Source organism: Rattus norvegicus, chromosome 16 (assembly GCF_036323735.1).
Source record: "Rattus norvegicus strain BN/NHsdMcwi chromosome 16, GRCr8, whole genome shotgun sequence".
In the NCBI taxonomy this organism is placed as follows: domain Eukaryota; kingdom Metazoa; phylum Chordata; class Mammalia; order Rodentia; family Muridae; genus Rattus; species Rattus norvegicus.
The window spans coordinates 63,513,624-63,527,223 of NC_086034.1; the positions used below are offsets into that span (position 1 = coordinate 63,513,624).

General features: G+C 41.9%; 1 long non-coding RNA gene across 1 annotated transcript; it reads left to right on the top strand.

The window, feature by feature from the left end:
• The first annotated feature begins 303 nt into the window (after nt 1-303).
• Nucleotides 304-5,908, top strand: LOC120097474 (uncharacterized). Its single transcript, XR_005494893.2, has 4 exons — nt 304-3,436; nt 3,559-3,760; nt 4,877-4,923; nt 5,701-5,908. It is a non-coding gene; the product is annotated as an uncharacterized LOC120097474 (long non-coding RNA).
• Nucleotides 5,909-13,600: the final 7,692 nt, after the last annotated feature.

A 13,600-nucleotide genomic window follows, 5' to 3' on the forward strand; every position in this document is an offset into this window, starting at 1 on the left:
GCTCTAAGGTTGGTAGTTGACAGAAGGTAACCCCACCACCACCTCTCTGCTACCAGGGTCATTCATGTAGCTGCTTACTTCCGTACTTTATTACTAAAGTAGTCAGCTTTCGTCACTGCACCTGGCTGCATCCCAACAGCATGGCAGACTGGATGGGGAGCCTTCTCCCTCAGGCATTCACCCACCTATAGATTTCCATTAGGTAAATTAAATAATTAAAATTCTGACTAATGTCTTCCCTGATGCCAGAATCATATTGTTTCTAGAAGACCCAAGGTCTACCTACCTCTTGTTTCCTTCTCATTTTGCATATGTATGCAAATTTATGTTTATATTGTATATTAATATTTAATATAAATATATTTCTAGTGTATGATATATATTAAATTATATATATTTTAAATATTTGTGCTGGAAAAGTCATCCTGCTTGAGCAAAAGAGAAAGTGGAATGGAGGCGACATGGTGCTGATGTCCTACAGCAACCTTGTAGACTTGTAGAGAATGACAGCTTGGTCCCCAGCCAGAGGTCTTCAGCCTCCCCATCTTCCCAGAAGCGGCTTCAGTATGAGGTTATGGGCATAAACCACCCTCCCAGATATGCAGTGTATCTCTGGGAAATGGATTTAACCTTTCAGTGATCCAAGTATGAATGATGATAGATGCCTGGGGGTTGCCCCCATAATTCTGTGACAATGAGAACTGTTGAACTATTAAGGGAGTTTGGAAAAATAAAATGAGCTTACGAAGGTGAGACTTCCAGCAACCGCTAAAACTGTAAAGGTATTTGAAATGAAACTCTCTGGCCCCTCGTAAATTTATACCCTCAATTTCCTGGGAGATTGCACTCCTCAATTTGTTCTGGGGAGTTCTAAATCACACGTTGGCGTCTGACAGCCCATATGTCAGCTGCAGTAGGTGGGGCCAGGCAAAGACCCGGCTAGGTGGCACCACTTGGCCTGCATCTCATATTTCCTCCTTCTTCTTCACATTCCATCACTTATAAGAATAGATCCACTGTTGCTTACACAAACCTTACAGAAGTCGTGGAACAAGAAGAGAAGGCCTTTAGCGGGGCCAAATTTCCTTAGCTTAACTAACATCTTGTCTAAAAGAGGAAGAATGCCCTTGCCCTGAAATGGGGGTTCAAGTTTCCCCAGAGCCACTAAAGCAACCACAAACAGATGATAACATGTTGTTGTAATCTTAGAGTTTCTCTGGGGAGGGGGGGGTGACAGTTAAGAGAGTGCCAGTTACCCTTGTGGCTTAACTGAGTCTTAGTTTTCTCACCTATAAAATGGGGCAGTGGAGATCACTAGTGGTCAACAAAGATGTCCCCTTTCAATGGCCTGAGCATCTGTCTTCTTATCAGTGTTTCAAGTTCCGATCCAGTGTTGCCTGGTTATTTATTTCATTACTACTACTTTTTAAAACACAATAACCTTTGATCCCTCTCCCCACTTCCCCTTTACAAGGTACCAACCAGCCTTAGTAAAGTCCCATGACCTTGTCCTATGGTGATTCAACCAAACTCAGGATTTTACACTGCATGGATGTAATTTGGGTATCATCAGTCCCATGAGTTTTTTGTCAGCCACACATAGTATTTGGAGGCGGGAGAGGATTTTATTCTCAGGCCATACTTTCTCCTCTGTGCTGAAGACTGATTTATATGTTCTAATTTTAGTTTCTCGGCCAATCTTTTTCTTCTATTTTCAGAGATCTCTTATTTTCATTCAGAAAAAAAAAATCTCATCACAGGTCAGTCAATAGATATTTCTAAACAATCCTTGTACATCCCACATCATGGCTAACCTAGAAGAAAATAAAGTATCAGACAGTAAGGGCTTCAATTTGAAATCAGAGGAAAACAAAACTAACAAAATCCCAGCAAGCAAGCACTTGCTGAAGTGTATCTGTGGGAGAGGACCGAGAGCCTAAGGAAAAGTGAGCGTCCACACCAGTTTTCTAGGAACCCATTCTGTTTACACCTGCTACATTGGTGTAATTGTTATTATTAATCCCTCAACCTTCAAAACTGTACCGGTTTGGATGATAAACCATAAAGTTACCTTAATGATGGCTCATCTATAGAAGTGGATTCAACAAAGACTATAACCATAGCAACTAGGAACCATGCTGATGGGCGCTTTGTTTGCACAGATGACCTCACACTCCGAGTGTATTTTAGCTTGGATGAGACAATTCCTTCTATTGCCGGTGAGATTTGTAAAGGCTGGGCTTGTCCTGTTGGTTAATCTGATGCAAAGACTCTTCTCTGTGTTCATATTCTGATCTCTGGGATAGGCTTAGACTACTGCTAAGACATGCCGGGTCTTTTGTCTATGGGAAACAGGTCAAGATCAGCCCTAAGGAATGGGCAAAAAGTGAACGGTAGTCACTTCAGTGTAGTCCACATGAAGGAAGGAGGCAGGAGGTCTCACCAGCTCAGCTTGACAGCCTGGTCTGAGCATCCACTCCATGCTGGGTGCTCAGCCTTTAGTCAGTGAGACAGAAGGAATTGCATGAGCAACAACAGAATAGTCAAGCACTAAGAAAAGCTTGGCCTGCGATCAATTTGGTGTTGGTGGAAGTGTGCATTATACATCAGTGGGAGGCAGGAGACATGGCTGTCGATGCTGGCAGAGGCTAAATGATGGAGGACCTACATCATCAAGCATTATGGGTTTCCTCTGGAATTGAAACGGCATCTCCAATGTCATCCCATCCTGGGGCCTCTCCTTGTTCTGACAGTTACATTTTGCAGCAAGATGACCTGGTTTTCAGGATCTTACTGATCTCTCAGAACCTCTGTGCTCCCCACCTGGGGCTCTGTCCATGTCTTGATCACATTATCAGATGTAGCAGATCTGATGACACAGTTCCTAGGGATCCAGGACAAAGAGTACCAGCAGCAACTGCCAGCCTTGGGCACTCGTCCTCGTGTTTGTGGTCACCTCTAGACGCTACAGAAGAACTGATGCAGCAAGAACAATCGATTGATGGGGGTCAAGTTGGGGTTTCCACAGCAATTGCTGACAATGCCGAGCTGACATAGAAGGCGCTGTCTACTCTTCTGGGGCACTTAGATGGTATAAAAGGCCACTTAACCCAGTGTGCAGTTGCAGCCTTGAGCTGCGAATCTTGAACTCCCTGCCATTCTGATGTACAGCATGTAAAAAGCACGTGATTATGTTTATCCTGGGAGTGCGCGCTCTTGGCCACAGCAGCAGATCAGTCTGGAATAAGCAAATAGAATCACCCCAAAAGGCAAACTGCAAAAGCTATCTGCAATCACACGAGGAGGGCATGCCAACAGAGATTCTTTTCAAAGAAGAGAATTACAGGAAAGAAATAGATGACTAAGAACTTTTAAAAAATCAAGTGCAGACGTTTGTTTTCCCATTTGCTAGACGTGAGGGCTAAACATGATACTGGTAAGAAACGTCTCTCTTTAGGCCCAGGGGAGATTTTCCTTAAAATTGTGCAAAATGTTTTCCCTTCACTAACTCACTTAAACATATTTCTTGAATCGTGACTTTTTTCTTTCTTCCAACAGTCTCTAGGGTTGATTTGCTGACAAATCAACAATGATGTGAGGGAGTGTGGCCAGCCTTCTTTTTCCCCTGAGGACGGCGGAGATGCCAAGAGATGGAGGCCATCTTGTCTAAAATAGGACCGTGAGGTTACTGGCTGAGTTTGGTCTATCCTAGGTCATGTGGATACCCAGTTCACCTTGGATATCCATCCAAAATGCCTAAGTGAGTATATGGTGATGGAGTTTAAATTGTGACCCTCCCTGGAGAGAAGACTCCAGACCGTTCACGTTTCCTGGCTGGTCACACCAGCACTATTCTGCCTGATGACTTGACAAACTTGGTCCAGAATCTACTTCCTTTGTACAGGAATTCAGGCTCTATGAAATCTATCAGCCAAGCCACAATGGCTTTGGTTTTTCAAGACAAGCTCTCTCTGTGTAGCCCCGAATGTCCTGGAACTCCCTCTGAATTTGAACTCAGAGATCCACTTGCCTCTGCCTCCAGGCTGCTGGGACTAAAGGTGTCCACCTCCACTTCCAGAAGACAAACTTCTTGCCAGGGAGGCTGACATACATTGTGATGTAAACTCCCTTGACTGGTCCAGTTTGGTAGCCATTGGGCTCCATTACCTATCTGTAGGCAGCTCTTTGAGAAACACTGACATATTCATGGCTGTGGCTTGGGCCATCTTCACAGGCCAGAAAGGGCTTCGTTTATCAGTCAGTCAACATGCAGAGAGAACAGTTTGTTTTGGAACAATTCAAGTCTGTAAAAAGATCCAATAGTACAAAGACCTCCTGGGTGCCTTCCACCTGGGTCTCTTTTGAATTCTGCCTATGGTGTACCTGCTACTAAGGGGTCAATTCATGAACTAGATTTCCTATCTGTTTCTTCATCAGAGCACCGTGCCCTCAACCTCATGAGGACCTCATTACACATGATCACAGGGTTTTCCCTATACAGCCTCATAGCAATCTGGGTCATATATTTTTGGCAAAAAAATGTTAGAAAAGTGATTCAGTGCTTCTTTACTGCTCCCTTACCAAGTGGCCCTTGTGAATTTGTTCCAATGCTTGTGGTAGTGGGTTCGATTGCTTGATTGAGATGGGGTTTGCCCCTGTTTTTTTCTTTTTATTAAGGTTGCTTTTTTTAAAAAAATGTGATTAATATTATATAAATATTTCATTACCCAGTCTACAACCGTGTGTGTGTGTGTGTGTGTGTGTGTGTGTGTGTGTGTGTGTGTGTATGTGTGTGTATGTGTGTGTATGTGTGTGTGTGTGAAGGCTGGAGCTCCCTGTTGACAGTCTTTCTCAATTACTCTCCCTTGATTTCTAGAAACAGGGTCTCTCACTGAAGCGGGACCTCCCAGTTCGGTTAGACTGGTAAGCCTCTGGGTCCTCTTGTCCATGCCCTGGGCCTTCCCAGCTCTGGGTCTAGAAATGTCTGCTTCCCTACTTGGTTTTTCACATGGGTGCTGGGGGTCAAGTGAAGGTCTTCACATTCAGGGGGCAAATCCCCCAGTCCCCACTTGTTTGCTTTAATATCAACTGATGCTTCTTGCTGGAGTTTTTTTGCCAAGATGTTTACCAAATGGTAATTTTCTAATTGTGTCACTCCCTGTATATTTAACAACTGGTATTCCTATGAAAGCACACACTGTCTCATCTCCATTTTAAAACTCACTTATAAGCCATTCACTAGTTAATGGGTTATAATCCTTTATTGCCACTTTATTGATACTTAAGTTGATCTACATTATGACAGAGTCCCAAGCATGTGACTAGTATGTTCTTCTGAAATCTCTCTCTCTCTCTCTCTCTCTCTCTCTCTCTCTCTCACACACACACACACACACACACACACACACACACACACACACACAGACAGACAGACACACACACACACACACACACACACACACACACACACCCTGGTTGCATGCAAGGTGGCAATAGGAATTGAACCCAGGGCCTTTACACATATTCAAGAGGAACCCTCTTGAATGCTCAGCCCTTTCAGCAATGGTTCTTGACACCTTTCTTTCCTAATGCTAGGTTAACCACTTGTCTCGGGGGCTTATTTTCTTCTCATGAAGATAAATATTTAGAGGAGCTGGAGAGATGGCTCCGTGATTAAGAGCACTGACTACTCTTCCACAGGTCCTGAGTTCAATTCCCAGCAACCACATGGTGGCTTACAACCATCTGTAATGAGATCTGGTGCCCTCTTCTGGTGTGTCTGAAGACAGCTATAGTGTACTTATATATAATAAATGAATACATCTTGAAGAAAGAAGAAGAAGAAGAAGAAGAAGAAGAAGAAGAAGAAGAAGAAGAAGAAGAAGAAGAAGAAGAAGAAGAAGAAGAAGAGGAGGAGGAGGAGGAGGAGGAGGAGGAGGAGGAGGAGGAGGAGGAGGAGGAGGAGGAGGAGGAAGAGAAGAAGAAGAAGAAGAAGAAGAAGAAGAAGAAGAAGAAGAAGAAGAAGAAGAAGAAGAAGAAGAAGAAGAAGAAGAAGAAGAAGAAGAAGAAGAAGAAGAAGAAGAAAGATATTCAGAAACCATGACCTGGGTGATAAGTATTCCCCTTGCTCCTAGAGTGTTGTTGCTCCTAGCCCTCTCGGTGTGCAGAGCCAAGAGATACATGTGCTTTTATGTGTGTGTGTGCGCGTGCACACACACACACACATGTGCATGTACACACCCAAGCACACACGCACATATGCTCATGTGCACATGTTTCTCTATCCACGCTCTGTCTCCATTTATCTGGGTCCTGCCAACCTTCCTGACTTTATTTGCTCCCTGCCCTGTGTATACCCATTCTCTCAACTGCACAGTGCTGCACTTGCCCATACAGGGCTCACTGCCAGTGGCTGCCCCTGCTTTTGCTCCCTCTTCACCCTAGACACTCTCACACACGCATTTGCCTGCCCAGTGCCTGTGGGGCTGAATTAGGACAGAGAGGGAGTAAGCCAAAGAGTTGTTTCTCAATTATAAGGAAAAGCAGGCAGTGGCTAAATCAGGATTTCTTGTAAGGCCCCACTTTAGCACTCAACCTGGAAGGCCCAGCTACCTGGATGATGCTATGGTTGAAATAAAATGGGTCTTAAGTCCTCTAAGTCTACTTTAGAGCTGTGATCATGGCCAGAAGGGTGGGAGGAGGTGGTATTTATGTATTCTACAGTGTATTTTGGCCCCGGCTCTAATAGCAGGAACGGGGCTGTCAGTGCTGGTTTTAACATTGCTAAGTCAGCAGAATGCTTGTCAACTGGTCTAGACACGCACAGTGCCTAACGAAATGAGAACAAGAAACAATTGATTTCTCAGCTGTACGAAGAGGTTGGACTCATCCTTTCAGAGCAGTCTTGCATGACAGTCATTCATCCTACTCGCATGCCAAAAAAGCCCCCCTACCACACACACTAACTATAAAGAGTGCTCACACAGAGGGGTTCACTGAAGTCAGCCCATCCATCATGTTTATGAGGACCACGTTCTATGGACACCAGCAGATCAGAGCAAAATAACCATCAGGAGGGATAGTGATTGTGGCTGCTTGTGCATCTTCTAGGCACCCACCTACCACATATGGTCCTCTGGTGAAACTCAAAGCCCAGATCCAAGTGCTGGCAGGCAGCACACATAGGAAAAAATGAGACATCAAGGGTTTTGGCCTCTCTCGTCAGGATCACTAGACAATAAGTGCGTCCCTATTTTCAGGGCTCATGGTCACTCAGATGAGCTTCCATTTCCTATCAAACCCTTCCAGATGAAGTGAACGTTCCTAGAGGGAGAATTTGAGAATGGTAGACGTTTGTAGTGGCACACAGCTGGTTACAGATAGGAGTTGGCTAGTAGTGGATGACTCCAGGCTTTTCCAGCTAGACTATGCACTCTAACCGTGAGTGGGGGTTGTGTCTAGTTTTCTATGGTGTTTCAGTCCCTTTTTCTTGATATAGATAAGACTCAATTGATAGCTACTAACAAGAGAAGACGAGGAAACATGGGCCTTCTGCATATCACCCTCTCTCCTTTCATCTGTCTTTGGCACCTTATATGCCTCACGGGTTGGCTGACTGCATTACTTTAATCTCGGCACTGAGAAGTCAGACATCCCAGCTCAGGATACAGTTTGGACACCAGTTCTAGGTTGGTTTCTGCCAGTTCATTAGTTTGGGACTTTCAACAGCGCTCCTAGGCTCCCCAGGACTCACTCAGTGAAATGGAAGATTGGACCGCTAGATCTCTCAGAATCCATACCTCTGCAGGTGCTTACTCAGGCCTTATGGTCTCTCAGCATCCATGCCTCTGCAGATGTTTACTCAGGCCTTACAATATGGCCGTGTCCTGAATGACAGCACAAAGGTTGACAAGGAAACTCGGAACTGTGGTCTATGATAATACAAGAAAGACCGTCATCTGCACACTGAAGTTCAGCCTTCTGTTTCACTGTTTGCTTGCTTCCTGGAGTTCAGAAAGAAAAGCAGAAGGTACCAAGAGCTGCTACATCGCTAGCTCAGGGGACAGCTAAGACACAGATACCCTGCCACTACTACCTTCTGCTTCACTTTTACACCCAAAACGTCCTTCCCCCAGTGATGGAAGATTTCACTCTACAAGTCCTTTCCATATTTCATGTTTTGAACTCTTTTTTTTTTTTAACAAAGTGCAGTGTCATAACATTTAAACTAAAGGATCAATAGGCAGATTCCTTTTGCACAGTTGCTTTTATTTTTTCTTGCAAAATAAATTTCCATTCCTGAAACATGGGCAAAGCAACTTTTCACTTTCTTCTTTCTCCCCCTCACTGTAAAATTGGCCGGCATTTGTTGTAAATGTAAACTATCTAAAATATACTTTGGAAATTTATTTCAAAATTACTGGCATACATGTCTAATGGGCCTTGTGCTGTATCTAAGAAGTGAGAATATTAGTCCTGCAAAATTATACACTGTCAAAGGTAGAAAAGACAATGGAGAATATGAAAATCAATGTTTTTCCAGTTGCTGTTGGAATAGTTTAATGGGTCTTCAAATGGTTTTGATGTGACAACCGGTACTTTATGTATGTAATGGAATAGAAATATCAAACTATATTACCATACCTGGAAAAGTTTTGTTTAGGCAAGTTTTGACATATTTAAAATATATCAAAGCTACCGAGGAATGTAAATAACTGCACAGTAGACAAATACGTTCACTTATGTAAACATGATTATTTATGATTGATTACTTTGATGTCCTGTTTAATTTAGACATGGTCTATTGAAAATGAAAATTGAAAAAAACTATTAAAAACTTATTGAGTGTCTAAATGTATAAGGACCTATGTAAAAATAATTCACTGAACTGTAGGTTATTAGCTTGTATAAATATTAAAGGTATTCAATTTGTAACTTTAAAGCTGTCAGAAAGAATTCCACAAAGCATTTAAAAAAGAAATAGCAATTTTTTTTGCATGAGTTCTTCCTCCAACACACACACACGCGCGCACACACACACACACACACACACACACACACACACCAGAAAGGAGGGGATTAATACTTCTTGTTTCATTTTGCAAGGCTTGTATTGACTTGATACCCAAATCAGACCAATATGACATAATTTTATACATGAAAATCCTCAGTAAAATGTTATTATTCTGGTCAACTTGACACAAGATAATTATATGAGAAGGGGGAGCTACAAAAGAGCTGATGCTTCCATAAGATTCCCTGTGGGGCATCTTCTTACTTAGAGTTGCTATGGGATTGTCCAGCACCCTGTGGATGGTGTCACCCCTAGGTGTGTGGTCATAGCTGAGCGAGCCATGGAGAGCAAGCCATCACTATGACCTTTGCTCCCATTCCCGCCTCTACACTCCTGCTTTGAGTCTCTGACCTGGCTTCCCTTCAAATAGATGTGAGGTGAAATGAACTCTCCTCCCCAAGTTGTCTTTAGTCTAACACAGCAACACTGACCCTAAGTAAGACAACTGACAAATCAGATCAAATCTATCAGTACATGAAAAAGCTGGGGTGTGGCTCAGTGACAGTATACTTACCTAATGTGTATAGGTCCTTGGCTTTGATACCTAGCATCTCCAAAGAAAAGAACTACTAGAAAAATATTAAAAGAATTATATGCCATGGCCAAATTGGATCAACATTCAAGAATCAACTACATAATAATATTGATTTGTGTAGGATGAGAATTTGACAAAATTGAACTCAAGGTTTATAAAGAAAAATAACCAACATAATAACTTTCTTAAACTAGGACTAAAGGAAATTGTCTTCAATTTGACATAAAAAGCAGCTATAAAAAGCCCATGGCCATTATGTTTAAGCAACTTGAGAGATGACTTTTTCTATCAGACGAAGAATAAGGCAAAAGAAGAGTCATCATTTTCATTAAATAAGATACCAGACGTTTTAGCTACTACGGTAATCACAGAGAGAAATAGATGCCACACTGTTTGAAAAGGAAGAAATTGAATTTATTTTTTATTTTTTATTTTATTTTTAAATATATATATACATATATATATATATATATATATATATATATAGAGAGAGAGAGAGAGAGAGAGAGAAAGGAAGGAAGGAAGGAAGGAAGGATCCTAGATCTAATAAGTGAGTCCTTGTAGGGTATAAGATAGACATGCACATGTGCACACACACACACCAATTATTATACTATTTCTGTATACTGTATTTTCTGTTTCCTATATACTATATTCTGTATACATTCCTGTATAGATAACTATAAACACCTGAAAATTAAATTTAGAAAGACAATTCAATGTAAAGTCACTTAAGATAAACTGAAGTGCTGATACACAATATTTGTATCCTGGAGAAAAGCATAGGAAAATGCCTAGGAAAGACATTAAGGAAGCCCATACAAATAAAAGGAACTTTGTGTCCATGGACCAGAAGACTCACTGTGGTAAGTATGTCATCTCTTCCAAAATTGATTGGTAGATGTAATGCAATTTTGATTAAAATCTCAACATGTTTTCAACAAAGACAAATTATAAGGTTTATATGCAAATACTAAAATCTTGTGATACTAAAATAAAGTGGAAAACACGACTATTTCCTACTAGGTCTTACTACATAACTATAAAAGTCAGGTGGAATGATATCACACAGTGCCCTCCCTGGACACAGCAGATCAGAAAAGGAAACCACTCTATGGTGTCCATCTGCTCTCTCAGGGAGAGGATGAAAATGCAGTTCTATGGAGGATAGCTGGCTGGTCTTTCTGATAAACGGTTCTGAGGCAGGTGGATACCTCCTGTTGAAAAGAGTCACTCCTATCTTATAAAATTTCCCAACTAAAAACAAATCAACATTTATTTGTTTAAATGCATTTTATTAACTTTTCTGCGGATTTCATAATCCATACATTATATTTTAACCAGTCGCCCCATGTTCCCTCTTAATCCCTCTTACATCTACCACTCCCTTGGACCAGAAGACTGGTCCCATTTCTCCCACTTCCTCCCAACTTTAAGTTCTTTTTCCTTTTTTTAAACAGCTCACCGAGTTCAATTTGTGGTGTCCATATACTCATGTGGGCAAGGCCATCCACAGGAGCATGGTTGCTCTACTAGAGGCCACAACCTGGGATCATATATTTAAAATATAAAAATAGAAAACATTTTTAAAAACATTTTATGTGTCAGAGTGCTTTGTCTGCAGGTATGTCTGTGCACTACTTGCATGCCTAGTGCCCAAAGAAGTCAGGGGACATCATGGGATCTCTCATGGGTCTGGAGTCACAAACAGTTGTGAGCGGCCATGTAGGTGCTGGGAATTAAACTCAGGTCCTCTGGAAGATCTGCCAGTGCTTTTAAGTGCTGAGTCATCTCCCCAGTCCCCCAAATTAGAAAACTATTACAAGAAAACATAGAAGAAAATCTTTAGACTCTAGGTCTAGGCAAAGAGTCCTTAAACTGGCATTAAGTGCATGGATACACACATAAATGAGGACAGTGGTACTGTAAACCTTCAGCTTTGAGAAAGTCCTCTTATAATGAGGTTGAAGAAGGGGCACAAACTGTGAGAAAAGAAATTGAAATAACACATCCTACAAAGGGCTAGTATCTATAATATATAAAGAACTCCCCATAGTCAACGGTAAAAAACAAAACAAAACAAAACAAAACAAAAAAAACAAGAACCGATCAAAACTGGGCAAAAGATATGAAAAGACATTTTACCAAAGAAGTTTTATGGATGGAGAATTAGGCTGTGGGAAGGTGTTCAGTATTTTCCAGTCACAACACATGTGTCAGAATTACAGCAATAGAAACTAGTCAGAGCAACAGATACAAGGATGCAGAGAGGTTGAATACACTACTGATGGCATTATAAAAAGATAGGGTCCATTCTAGAAAAGATTGGCAGTTTATTATTAAAAAACTAAATATAGGATACTACATGACCCAGAAATTTTACTTTTGAGCGCTTGCCCTACAGAAAAAAGTTTTTAAGAAAGTTTATTTGCATAAAGATCTGCATATGAATGTCTGTAATAATAGCATCAACCTGTAAGCAAAACAAACACTCTTCCATATATTAATGGATAAGCTAACTGTGGAACATGCATACGGTGGGATGGTCCCCAGCAAGGACAGAAGCCAACCTCTCATACATGGAGCCAGTGTGGAGAAATCTATAGGACCACAGGCCGAGTGAAAAGGACAAGTTCCATGAGTTACACATTGTGTGATTGGATTTATATCACATTCTTGAAATGAGAGAAAACCATTGAGCAACTCAGTGGCTGCTACAGTTAAGGACCATGGTAGGAGATGAAAGAGGGAGGAACTAGTGAGGGGGAAGCATGGGAGGCTGGCAGACCAAGAGATCTTTGCAGTGAGAATACTTTGTATCAGTTGTTTCTGGGCCTTTGGCTAAGATCTAATGAGAACACTTTGTATCTACCTGGATTGAGGGCACCCTCTTGGTTCTTACTTTGCCTAAAGGTTTTGGCAGATATTGCTGGTGGCCAATGAAGGAATGTGGTACATACATGGAATCTGTCTGTATCATTTCTTCCAGCTGCCTGTGAACCAACAATGGTCTCAAAGTAATGGTTTCATTTTGAAAACTGAAATGCCAACTATCCCCCAGCTGAGTCTCACATAAAAAATGCAGTGAAGTATACATAATCTGGGGGAAAATCAAAGTAACCATTGGTAGATTCTAAATAGTTTCTTTTCTTGATACAGCATGGCTTTTTCTGTCTATACTCCCTAAAACATGTGGTCTTAATCACAACCTTGTGCATAAAAGCACCCAGAATTTTATTTTTATGTAATGTTATTAGTATGATACAGAAATTGCCTTGCCAAGCAATTTAATTTATGAATGTAAAACGAAAGTCCTATATGTACAGCTAGAAGAAATTCAACTGTGGTTCTGTAAAATACTCTTGAGAAAGGAGATGATAATTTTCCTTCATAGTATAGCTAAAAGATAACCAGAGTGTGCCTGCATGATGCAGGGATAAACAGCTTTCTCCAACAGAGGTTTTTGTTCAACTTGTTTTTGTCTGCTTTTTTAGGACACCCTTCAGTTGAGTTCCTCAGCCTAGGGAGCAGAAGGGTGTCACACTCAACTGCATTTAGGAGCCCATGGAACAGGAGTGGGGCCATTCTCAGGAGTGGAGTCTTTCTGAGGAGTGGGGCCATTCTCAGGAGTGGAGTCATTCTCAGGAGTGGAGTCTTTCTGAGGAGTGGGGCCATTCTTAGGAGTGGGCCATTCTCAGTAGTGGGGCCATTCTCAGGAGTGGGGCCATTCTCGGGAGTGGAGCCGTTCTCAGGAGTAGGGCCATTCTTACATTCTAAGGAGAAGGTTCCCACACTTGTGTATCCAGAGCACAGAAAGCTCGGGAAGGGCCTTGGGGGAGGGGAATACTTGCCATCCCGCCTCCTGTGATGTCCATGTTGGGCAATCGTCTCCTCTGTTTGGTGCCAGAGATTGAGCCAGCATTCTACCACTGAGTTTCGGTCCCTTCACCCCAAGCGTGGCAGGCAGTTCCTTTTCTGGTCGGCTTATTTTT